The sequence below is a fragment of the Podarcis liolepis genome (genome assembly GCF_965112155.1).
Source record: "Podarcis liolepis genome assembly, chromosome: 16".
Taxonomy (NCBI): domain Eukaryota; kingdom Metazoa; phylum Chordata; class Lepidosauria; order Squamata; family Lacertidae; genus Podarcis; species Podarcis liolepis.
In genome coordinates, this window is record NC_139567.1 from 13,915,175 (window position 1) to 13,928,081 (window position 12,907).

The window sequence follows — 12,907 nt, forward strand, 5'->3', positions numbered from 1 at the left end:
CAAATTGTTTCTAATCCTGACATTTTTGTAACCTGCTCTGGGAACGTTTGGTGGAAGGGTGGACTGTAAGTGCCGATATAATAAAGTGTAAGTGAAGGTTGACAGAATCTTCCGTGTACTTGGGAATTTATTAGGTGTACTCTATCGTCCTTTTTACCAGCATGCAGAGGTCTGAAGTGGCTTCCCGTAGAGTCTCTCTTGACTGACTGTCTTTCTCCTTCGTCAGCGCTCATGATGTCCTAATCTAACCCCGCTTGCAACAGGATCAGCAAGGAGGAGAATAACCCTCTCTGTGGTGTGTGTGTGTGTAAGGCATCAGGGGAAACTGTAAAAACAATGACATCAAGGCTATAGTTTTCCATAGACTCTCAACCCCTAGGCTTATAACGTCATTATAGTAGAGCTTATTGGCCCGCCGGCTAATCCCACGCCTTTGAAAAGCAGCAGATAGCATTAAATATAGGCCACGGAATCATGTCAAAGACTTTGCACCAGCCGCATGAGCACACGAGTGCATTTTCTGCAGATTGCGCTTTCTAATCTTACAGGGCAGGCAGAATGGAGTGGAGGGAGGGAGGCGTGGAGAGAGAGAAAAATGCTGACCTGCATTCAAAGCTACCTAAAGAAGTTCAACAGCCACTTTGCCAAATGGACTGGAGACCGTGGGAGGAGAATAGCTGCGGCATCTTTTACCGGGGTGGCAGCACAGTAATCGCTGTAGCAGCAAGCGAGGGGCTGGCAGGGTTCAGAAACTGCGGTGACGGATGCTGCGGCAAGGCCCAAGGCGGTTTCCCTTTATTCGAGCAAATAGCCAGAAACCAAGGTTGCCCCATAAATAGATGCTTCTTCCTGAATGGCCGGTGCAAGGATACATCATAGCTTTCCTGCTAGTGCTGAAGCCACAGGTGTGTGTCACCGTAGCAGGCAAAAAACTAGTGTTCTGTGGTTATCACTTGGGATGTTTCCGAACAGAGCTGGTGGTGTTAGATTCAGTATGCACATCGGAAAAAACTGGCTGGGTGTTTGTGTGGTTTGAGCTTTCCCAGGCTCAACTCTTGAAACATAATAATAATAATAATAATAATAATAATAATAATAATTTTGAGCTTTGTTGCCTAGTGGGCATAGCTTGCTTACCAAAGACACCTAGCCCTGATAACTCTTGTTGGAGGTAGCCATGAGGCAAGGTGAGGCGATTACCCCATGGACATAGTGGAGGTTTTTTGTGTGGAGGGAGGATGAGGGGCAACGACTTTAAAAGGCAGCAGAGCTAGTGTCACACAGACCTAAGTTTAGTGAAGGGATGGCCCTCCAAGCCTTCTGCCTGGCCCTCAGGACTCCCCCCAGACTACTTTCTCCCCAGCCCTTCCTCCATGGCCTCCTTGAGTGCTTCTGCCACACCTAGATGTGTCCTTGAACTTTGATATTGCCTCTTGCTTGGCAGGATGGAGAGACAGATACAGAAGCCTTGGGCTTTTGTGTGACTGGAATATAGCCCAGTTTACAAAAGGTCAAGAGTTACATCTGTTTCTCTTCCTACTTTTGCTTCTGGCCTATGGACACTTTCACTACTAGCATGTGGTCCTCAGAAGAAGGCCTGTGAAGGAATGTGATCCTTGAACGAAGAAAGGTTCCTCTCCCCTTGCTGAGTGGATTGAGTGAGAGATATGACAGTGCGGTGTAGTGGTAAGAGAGCTTGACTAGGGCTTGAGAGACCAGGGTTCAAATCTCCACTTGGCCATGAAGCTCAGTGGATGAACTTTGGCCAGCCGCTGGCTCTCAACATAACCTACCTCATAGGGGTTGTTGTTGGGAGAATTGATGAGGGGGAGAACGATATATATGCTACCTTGAGAGCCTTAGGAAAAAAAGGTGGAATATAAATGCAATCAATCAATCAATCAATCAGAAAGAACAAGGCCTGAGGAAAAGCTGCTTAAAGTCTCGATTCATCCATGAACATTACCTGGTGACCTTGAGTTAAGCGTCACTTTTACCTCGCAGGCCTGCTTTGTTGTTTTATTAGGAATATTTATAAACCACTAAACAATAAAATATAAATAGAGGTGCAGAGCGGGCACGGACACACACATTCTTTTTTCAAAAAATTAAAATCAGATACTGCCCATGAGTAAACTCATCTTTCTGGGAAAACCTCAGATTTTTATTTTTTAAAAAGCTTTCAATAAAATGTGTACAATGCTGGGGCCTGCCTAAGGCCCCATCTACAGCATAAATTTAAAGCAGTGTGATACAGCTTTAAAGAGGCTTTGTTTTCCCCAAAGAATCCTTGGAATTATAATTTGTTAAGGGCGCTGAGCGTTATTGGGAGACCCCTATTCCTCTCATAGAGCTACCATTCCAAGAGTTCCCTGAGCAATGAGTTCCACAAGGCAGGTGACAGTAGCCTGAGCTGCCGTGGAATAAATCTCCAGTTCATTTTGCACCGCAAGGAGATGACTCCAGTGCATGGACAGGTATACAAGGGGTGTGAAGGAAGAGAGTTTGATAATTTTGGGTTTTGATAAGATGGGGTTAATTGCTTTTTCGTATGTGTGAAAATCTAAAGGTCAGTTCGTTGGCACTGCAGTGTCTGAGGAAGGGGGAAAACGTTTTAGCTTTGATGCTTTTTTCAGTTTTGCAGAAAGAGCTCGGCAGAAGGAATGCAGGAGGGAAGCTGAATGTCCGGGAACCCTGAGAACTCTGACACTAAGATGTCGCTGGGAAGAACTTGAATAAGTTGCAGTCTAGGTAGGAATAGCTGTATGCCGTTAACCTTCTTATTTTCTTATCCTTTTGCTCTTTCGTTTTGGGTGTGGGTGCTGCAATTTATTCAGATGTTAAAATTCTTCCCCCCTCGCTGCCATGATAATACTTTTCCAGTAAACACTTTAAATTGTTTCTGTGAGGAGAATCAGAACTTACAGGGTTAAACAGTTCTGTGTGACGTCTCACATTCTGAGGCGTGGTTTGGTTCACATAGTCTTATTGCACTTTCTTCCACTGAGGCTGAGTTCAGTGCGTTGTCGGATTTGTGCAGGGAGTTGGACTTCTACCGGTGCTTGATCCAAGAGATCTGTGGGGATTGTTACTTGCCCATAACGGTTTGGGGAGACAATCAACCTTGTCTTAGGTTGGCAGAATCTGGACAGTTCAAGTCCAGAACCAAGCATTTGGACATACGTTTCCAGAATGTATGTCAGAGTGTCCAAGCAGGTTGGATACGGCTCAAGTATTGTTCGAGCTGGGAGAACCTAGCTGATGGGTTTACCAAACCCTTGACCTTCCAGCGACATGGGGAGTTCTGTGAAGGGTTGTGTTTGGGGTGAGTTGTACTCACAGTTTCCCTCAGGATGCGAGACGAGAGGGGGTGTGAGGAGAATCAGAACTTACAGGGTTAAACAGTTCTGTGTGACGTCTCACATTCTGAGGCGTGGTTTGGTTCACATACGGGAATCTTTCTTTGTGTGTGAGTTTTCCTTTCGTTTTTGGCTGAGAGACGAAAGAATGTCTGCTCTCTCACCGGGACTGATTTATGATGTTTTTCTTCACATTAAAGGCTGTTAGAGATTAGCAAGAAGCCTGCATTCAGTCTGATTTATTATCCACACACAAGGCAACGCTTTCTACCACTGCTTAAGAACTCTGCTGAGAGCTGCAAAGAGCTCAAGATTTCTATCGGCACGAGCGTCCAAAGGCACAGAGGAAGTGTGCCGGGCGCCATCTTATCTCACAGTTTCAGCGTTATGACCTTTTTGTGTGGTTTACATGCCACACACCTGAAAGCCAACCCTCACAGTAGCTGAAGATTCTTTTTAAGAGAGCCAGAAGGTTTGGGGCTCTTTGGTGGAGGCCGCCAGGGCCAGGTAGAGAGAGTAAGACTTCCAGGTGTCAACGGAAACATCATGGGTGTGAGGTGTGGAAAAGGGCAGTTAGGACCGGGACACTTGGTCATGGGAGGGGGAGGACCAGGTACATCACATCTCATGCTCCTGAAAAGAAAGGCAAACATATGTCAAATGAATAAATAAAACCTAAAGAATTAATTCACTTCTGAAATAAATGCGTTTGGAGAGGCCATGGGGACCCTTCTTGGCCTAGTCAAATGCACAATGCTTTTCCCCTGCAGATACACACGTGTGCACACGCACACACAAAAAATGGTGGCTGTGGATATGTTTGTTTAGCACTGGGGTGGGGCCATAGCTCGGTGAAGGCCACATGCATTCAAACCACCCCAGGTTCAGTAACAGCCATTCATGTATCTATTTAGAAAATTAGTTAATCGCTCGGTCAGCAAGGGCCTCTGGGTGGGTGAGACGGAACTCAAGCAGTATACAATTAGAACATTAAATAAGCCAATCAATTCAATTTCGTGCCTAAAAAACCAGCACAGACAGCATTTTAAACCCAGTAATCTTTTTACAAAGGCAAAATGTCATTCTAAATGCCTGGGGAAATGAAAAGGTCTCTCTACCTGGTGTTGAAAGGCTCTTAATGTAAGTGCCATTTGAGCCTCGGTGCACCCCATAATCAAGTTGCCTATACTGAAAAGGCCCTCTCTGTAGCACCCGTATGACAAATTGGTGGAATGTAAGAGCTATCAGTAGCTACTGGCTGTGATTACTTCCTGTTGTACGCCTCTGAATACCACAAGGTTTCCCAAACACGGGTCTCCTCCTGGTTTTGGATTACAACTCCCATCATCCCTAGCTATCAGGACCAGTGGTCAGGGATGATGGGAGTTGTAGTCCAAAAACAGCTGGAGACCCAAGTTTGGGAAACCCTGGAATACCAGTTTATGGGAATTCAAATGGGGAGATTGCTGTTGTGCTCATGGCCTGCTTGTGGACTGCCCAGGAACATCTGGCTGGCCACTGGGAGAAGAAGATGCTGGAGTGGATGCCCCTGACCTGATCCAGCAGCATTCTTCTGCTTGTATGTACCTTATCTGTTTAGGTGGGGGACTTGGAGAAGATCCAGATAGGGCTTGGAAATCCAGGCTCCTGCCAGTCCGTGTAGACAACGCTGAGCTTGATGGGCCAGTGGGCTGACTTGACTTAAATGGAACTTGCACCTTGGATGTTGACTTTGACTGCCCACAGCCCAAGAAGAGCTGTGCATTAGCAGAGCCCAAGTCCTCTGCTGGCAAGTGACCGTGGAGGGGAGGATATTAAAGGGATATAAATAAACAGATGCAACTCAGAGCTGTCTCTCATGGCCTGGCCAGAAGTGACAAGACAAAGCAGCCCTTTCTGTGGCTTCATCAGACACCCTTCTCTCCTTGCTGTGGAAAACAGTATGTAAATAGACAGTGATTTGTCCAGGCGTAGAAAGGGAATCCCATGAACGGCGAATAAAGGGCCTTATCCAACTAACTTCTACTCAGAACAGACCCATTGAAATTAATGCACCCATCTATTACTTTTAGTAGGTCTGGCATTAGATACATCCCAGTTTCTCTCCTCCAGTGGCATCATCACTGATTGTGGCTGGTGCAAGGTTAGGAAGCAAATGTTACTCGAGAACACCCTGCAGTTGTTTTTGGACTGCAACTCCTGTCAACTCCAACCAACTTGGCCACACTGAACAGGAACTGATGGGAGTTCCAGTCAGATATAGATTCTTTATTACGCAGTCAAAGATTTTAAAAAACCCACCCCTAAAACCAGCAACTGTACAAGTGAAATATCGCAACATGCAAAATACCTGAAAGTGGGTTGTAATATATAAATGATATAAAATATCAGGAATATAAAAAGCATGCCTAAAATTAGATAAACAATAGGATACCATAAAATATGAAAGTTAAGAGTGAGTTGGGGGATGAACGGATGGACACAACCAGATTAGAAATTGTAATTAATGTATGATATGTTTAGTTGGGGGGAGATTTCCTTTTGTGTTTTTGCAGCCCAAAAGACAAATCTAGCAATTGTCTCTGCTAATAATTTAGCAGAAACATAGCAGTGCGAGACAGATCTTTGGTGGGAAGAGGTAATTCAAATCATAGAGCTGGCAGGGACCCTGGGGATCATCTAGTCCAACCCCCTGCAGAGCAGGACTATGCCGCTGTGGGGATCAAACCTGCAACATTGGCATTTTCAGCACCACAGTCTAACCAACTGAGCTATTTGTTCTAATCTGCGAAAAAGTAGGCAAGATACTTATTCAGAAGTCCTAGCTGGAAATTTTGAAATTTCCACTCTAAAAAGGGGTGAGGCACTTGATTTGTTTGCCAGGCTGGATCCTTATTTCCCCCACCGTCCCACAGGCAAGGTTTGATGGATGGGTTGTCAGGGCTTGCATAGAAGCCCCAACCATCAGCTGATCATTGATGCCTTGCACTGCTCTCTGCAACCCTGAAGACCGCGCTGTGCATGGAAGCTCTCATGATCAGCTGAAACATCTGGAGGACATTGAGCTGGGAAAGGCTGCCCAAGATATTTGGTCAGTGCTCTCCTTGTGCACATTGAATATTGATACATGCAATTAAATGGGCATTTATTACATTCAGAGGTGACAGTTCCTCCTGTGTTCATAAGGGCTTGTTGTGGGTTGGTAAGACTATTTTCCATATCTCATAATAGCTTTGCTGTCCCTGGTTGGACACAGCCACTGCTTGTTTGCCTGTGAAGTGTTAGATAGAATCACATCTGGGCTGCCAGGGAAGAGAAGCTTTTGTCTTTTGGAAGAAAGCCAATGTAGCTGTTGGAGTGCTGGGCGGAGCTTTATTTTTTCCAATGTAACATTTCTGTTTCATAATCCATTAGTAACAATGAATGGATGCCAGTGGTGAAGACAACAACTGGCACACTTGGCAGTTTTCAAAGTTTTTAGCTTTGGTTATGAAATGTAAGTGAAACATGCCAAATTGGATCACTTGCCCAGGAAATTTCCCTGCACAAGTTATTCTAATTTTCTTAGGAATTGTTTTCCAGAAAACCCAGATCACTGGTGCTGGATTTGGGCCTTGGAGGCCCGGGTTCAAGTTACGATTCATGCACAAAGCTTACTGTTTGGCTGTGAGCGGATTACCATTTCTCAGCCTAACCTATTTCACAGGGTGCTGAGGAGGCAAAAAAGGGGTGTGTGTGTTTGTGTAGCTGTGTAAGGTTGGGTGCTCAACACCTGTCACTCTGAGCTCTTTGGAGGAATATGAGTGGATGAAAACATAAGTGTTATGCTTGTGAAAAGGAAGAACACTAACATCCTTTCCGTGAATCTGTTTCACAAGGCCGATAATAAGCACAACAGGTAAAGGACCCCTGGACGGTTAAGTCCAGTCAAAGGCGACTATGGGGTTGCAGCGCTCATCTCGTTTTCAGGCCGAGGAAGCCGGTGTTTGTCCACAGACAGCTTTCCGGGTTGTGTGGCCAGCATGACTAAACCGCTTCTGGAGCAACGGAACACTGTGACGAAAACCAGAGCGCACGGAAACGCCGTACACCTTCCCACCTGTTTATCTACTTGCACTGGTGTGCTTTCAAACTGCTAGGTTGGCAGGAGCTGAGACAGAGCAACAGAAACTCACCCTGTCACAGGGATTCGAACTGCCAACCTTCTGATCGGCAAGACCAAGAACTCTGTGGCTTAGACCACAGTGCCACCCACTCTCATTAATAAGCACAACAAATGGTGTTGAAAATACGCTGCCATGCTTTGGTTTTGGTTGTTGACCTTTTGGGCTGTTGAATCTATCCAAGGATCTCCCTCTGGACTCCGCTGTGAGTCTTGCCCTACTGCTCTGTTCCAAAATCTCTTTGCTTTCACTTCCTCACTGAGGAGGCACCCTGGGGCTCTTGCTGCTGTCACGCTTGGCACTAGGTTTTCCCCTCTGCACTCATCTCAGTGGCATTTAAAGCTGCCTTTGCAATCTTGCTCTCTCTCCTCTGCTTCCCCCCCCCCCCACTCTTCAGTTAAGCTTTGCAGCCACTGATTGGCTTCCTTGGACATGAAGCTTTTCAGATAAACAGGGCTGCACACCTGCTGTTTAAACCCCAAACAGCTTGCTTGGGTTTAGTGCTATTTTGGGATCTGCAGGGGAGGGAAACACTTCCCCTTGGTGTGCTCCTTTCTTTGCTTTGATCCAAACCAGTTCCATGTTACAAGGCGGACTTGTTTTCGTTTTGTTCTGTAATTTTGGGATGAGCTGCCTAAGAAGTCTATAAGTGGCAAATTATGAGATCAGCCTGCCAATCATTTCTGATCAAAGAGAGTAAGGTGTGTAGGACGGGCATGAAATAAGGGGACATGCAGATGTGATCAAAGAAGCATATTTTAAACTGGGTAAGTGAGGGTCCATTCATAGGAAAAGAGAGTGCTTCCTAAACAGACCCAAGTTTGTGATGTAATTCTCAACATAGAGAGAATAGAGAAAGTGTTCAAGCTATCACATTTAAAATGGGCAGATTGGGTGCATAATCCAGCATGATCTGCATCTATAATTTTTCTAGACTTTGGTTCAGTTCTCCACAATTCTGCACCAGTTCAGATCTTTCTTCTTTTAAATTGTCACGAAAATTCACCCGCGAATTTCTCTGGATATACCATTTTTGCAAGATTCCTCCCCCCCCCCCATATATTGGATTTCCCTATGCTATTTTCACTACTATATGCACTTCTTAGACACACTTTCCTGTAATATATGGCGTTCTTATACACATTTTTGGTAGGCAAGCTGTGTTTTCTGTTTGCATATTTTTTTTCAGGTAGTGCAGATTAGGGAGCTTTGCATTGAAATGCACACAGAAAAAGCGCTTGAAACTGTGATACAGTACAATATACAGGTATATAAGTAGTACGGTTATTCTATAATAATAATAATAATAATAATAATAATAATAATAATAATATTTATACGCTGCCCGTCTGGCTGGGTTTCCCCAGACACTCTGGGCGGCTTCCAGCACATATAAAAATAAAGTCAAACATTATTCTAACAAGTATAAAATTATTAAGAAGTCATTGCACTTTTTACAAATGCAGCCAAATAACATTAGAATTTTCCATACACAAACTACATCTAAAAGCCATCATTCCAAGTGGGGCATGGTTTTGTCTTTTCAATGACTCAATATCAGTCTTTTAGCAGAAGTAAGGGCATGAAGAGTTTTTTTATGTTGACCCACTGTTAAACCACATATTGTTGGTATGTGATTTTTGATAATATTATCACCTGGCAATTTTAATCCTCCCCCCGGCCCCCCGCGTAGGATTTATACATCTTAATACTCCGAAAATTTGTAAGCATCAGACACTGCAGAAACATATGTTTCAAAGAAGCATTATCCTTATTCCATCTCCTGCAGCTTCTTGTCATAGATTGCCCCTTTCTGTACAAGTGGGTGGTCGGGACGTGGGTGGGGCTGTGGTCTAAACCACTGAGCCTCTGGGGTTTGCTGATTGCAAAGTCGGCAGTTCTAATCCACGCAATGGGGTGAGCTTCCGTTGCTCTGTCCCAGCTCCTGCCAACCTAGCAGTTCGAAAGCATGCCGGTGCGAGTAGATAAATTGGTACCGCTGTGGCGGGAATGTAAATAGTGTTTCCGTGCACTCTGGCACTCATCCTGGTATCTCGTCATGCCAGAAGAGGTTTAGTCATGCTGGCCACATGATCTCGAAAGCTGTCTGTGGACAAATGCTGGTTCCCTTGGCCTGAAGTGAGATGAGTGCCGTACCCCATAGTCAAGTTTGACTGGACTTAATCATCTAGGGGTTCTTTACCTTTACCGTTTACCTTTATGGTCAACGTTGGATACAACCAGTGGCTTGCAAGCAGGCTTAGTGATACGGTGGTACCTTGGGTTAAGAACTTAATTCGTTCTGGAGGTCTGTTCTTAACCTGAAACTGTTCTTAACCTGAAGCACCACTTTAGCTAATGGGGCCTCCTGCTGCCGCCACGCCACCGGAGCACGATTTCTGTTCCCATCCTGAAGCAAAGTTCTTAACCCGAGGTAATATTTCTGGGTTAGCGGAGTCTGTAACCTGAAGCGTATGTAACCCGAGGTACCACTGTATATAAAATGCAGTGGTACCTCAGTCTACGAACAGCCCTGTTAACGAACGCTTCGGACACCAAACTCCGCAAAACCGGAAGTAAGTGCTCCGGTTAGCGAACTTTGCCTTGGAAGACGAACGGAAGCCAAACACTGGCGGTGAGAGGCCTCATTAGGGAATGTGCACACCTTGGTTTAAGAATGCTTTGGTTTAAGAACGGACCTCCGGAACGGATTAAGTTCGTAACCCGAGGTACCACTATATTTCAATGGCGCTTGTGGGTTGCAAGCTCCTTCCTTTATTATTATTATTACTGTCCTGGCAGGGCTCCTGTGCCTTTTAACATCTGACCAGCCTTGGTAAGTAGGGTAGGGGAAATGCAACAGCTGAAGATCCCTTTTTCAGAACTAAAAGTAATAAGCTTCTCAACAGCTGCGGGTTGAAAAGAGAACATTCTCTCTCCCAGATTGCAGACAGTGGAAATCCCTAGCTTTTAGGGACCAGGCATTCTTTCCAGACCAATTGCCCGTTCCGCTCCATCCATCCTGCACAATGGCTGCATAGAACCATGCTGATTGTATCGCCCTTGCACATGTCGAGCTCCCAAATGTCCCCGCGCACGTGTGTCACAATGGAGTTAATGTGGCAGTGTGCAAGAAGTGCACTGTGAAATTGACTTCATTGTGAGCTCTCAGAGGCATATAATCGGCAGCAGGTGTTTACTCCCATTGTCCCTTACTTCGTATCTGTGAGGTGAAGCAGTGCAGGAACTTGAGGCAAGAAGCAGGGAGGCAGAGAAACAAGCTCCTTTTGCTTGGGGATCCTTTGGGGTTTGGGAAAGGCCGCTGAATAGGCAGGCAGAGAAAAACACAAAAGCAATACAGTGGTACCTCGGGTTAAGCATTTAATTCGTTCTGGAGGTCCGTTCTTAACCTGAAACTGTTCTTAACCTGAAGCACCACTTTAGTTAATGGGGTCTCCTGCTGCTGCCGTGCCGCCGGAGCACGATTTCTATTCTCATCCTGAAGCAAAGTTCTTAACCCGAGTTACTATTTCTGGTTTAGCGGAGTCTGGATCCTGAAGCGTATGTAACCCGAGGTACTACTGTACCTTTGTCTCTTGCGTCCTGTTTTTCTATTCAGATAGGCAGTTGTGAGATACGTCAGACTCTAAAATCACAGGGTAGCAAAACAGCTGTGCAGCTGTGTCTGAACAGAATGGCTCTGATGTCTTGGAAGCTGTGCAAGGAGGGGTTCTGTTTGGGCATCTTTTTTTGGGGGGGGTATTCCACAGTGCAGGGCAGCCTTCCAAGAAGGTTCTTCTCTACTTCCCAGCAAGTTTTGCTTTGCAAAGCTTTCCTATGTTTGCTTTTGACACACAGTGCAGGGGGAGCAGGGGTGAGATCTGCAAGCGGGTGGGAGGGATTAATATATTTTATAAAACTTGCTTCACAACTCTCGAAGCAGCATGCAAAAATTATAACTCTTAAAAAACATAAACATAAGGCAGCTTATGCTACAGAATTTCGTAAAATGGCACAGTAGTTCGCTGATATTAGCAATTCAAGAAGGCACGAAAAACACACCATGGAGTCGGCACCTGTCTGTTCTTCAAGAGTTAAGAGTATTTATCTCTGTCCATTAATTTTACTTTGCAACTACTCCACCGACCTCCCTCATTTTACAGGTTCATTTTGTATCCAGGTTTCTGCTGGCTGAAGAGAAGGGAAACAGTGGGTGAGAGTGAGAAGGGGAAGGTAGTGTTGTATACTGGTTAGAGTGTTGGACAGACTGGGTAGATCTGGGTATAACCCCTGCCCCCACTTGGCCGTGAAGTTAACTGGGGGGCCTTGGGCCAGTCTTTCTTTCTCATCCTAATCTACTTCCTGGGAGGAAAGGGTAGTTGGGGAAGGCCCCTATCCGCTGCTTTTGAGTTTCTTAGAGGAAAGGCTGATGTTACAAGAAATAGGCACTTGCTACCACTTTCCCCTTGCAAATACCCTCTTTTGCCCCAAACTCTGTAGAGATAATTGTTTGCTTAACAACAACAGCCTGCTTAGATGTTTAGGGATCTGTAGAGAATCTGCATTTTCACAGTTCCTGCTAGAAGAGAACAAGAGAGGCATATTCTAAATCCAGCCAAGATGGCCTTTTCCTTTTCTAATGCATTAGCAACCTCACAACCCATAAATATGAATGTGCGGCGGCGGCAGCAAGCCTGCGCCATTGTCGAATGTTATCAGAGTGAACAAGAACTCCCAGTGTGTTTCTAAGGCAGTGGAAAGGACAGCACTGGTTTCTCAAGGGTAGTCAGGGGAGGAAGTGGATTAAAGGGAAAGTAGAGAGAGCTGCCTATCAGCAGCAGGACTAGGGAAGGGAGTTTTTAAAAACAAAAAGAAAAAATCAGGTACAGTGGTGCCTCGCAAGACGAAAAGAATCCGTTCTGTGATTCTCTTCGTCTAGCGGTCTTTTCGTCTTGCGAAGCAAGCCCATTGACGGATTAGCGGATTAGCGCTATTAGCGGCTTTTAGCGGCTTATCTGCTGATCGGATCAGCTGATAAGCGGCTTAGCGGCTTAGAAAAGGGGGGGGAGGAAAAACCCCGCAGGAACTCGCAAGGCATTGTCGTCTTGCGAAGCAAGCCCATAGGAAAATCGTCTTGCGAAGCACCTCCAAAACGGAAAACTCTTTCGTCTAGCGAGTTTTCCGTCTTGTGAGGCATTCGTCTTGCGGGGCACCACTGTACTTGGGCAGGGTTGAGTGTGGCAGAAGAAACAGGACACACACGTTTCTGTTGGAAAGTTTGCAGTGATGACAGTCCCCATACAAACATTTCGCACAAAGGACTCAGAAATCTTTGGTCATCCTTAAAGATGGAAATCCAGCCATCCATTATTATTATTATTATTA

The 12,907-nt window shown here is 45.4% G+C and overlaps 1 protein-coding gene across 14 annotated transcripts in view; it reads left to right on the top strand.

The window, feature by feature from the left end:
• ST3GAL4 (ST3 beta-galactoside alpha-2,3-sialyltransferase 4) overlaps positions 1-12,907 on the top strand; it is a 185,116-nt gene that overhangs the window by 37,386 nt on the left and 134,823 nt on the right. For 8 of the 14 annotated variants that reach the window (XM_083480684.1, XM_083480690.1, XM_083480699.1 and 5 more), the window contains exon 2: positions 2,637-2,751. The exons of the other annotated variants lie outside the window; for them this stretch is intronic. The gene's annotated coding sequence lies outside the window, so the exon portion shown is untranslated. The remainder of the gene's footprint in view (positions 1-2,636; positions 2,752-12,907) is intronic. 14 annotated transcript variants of the gene reach the window in all.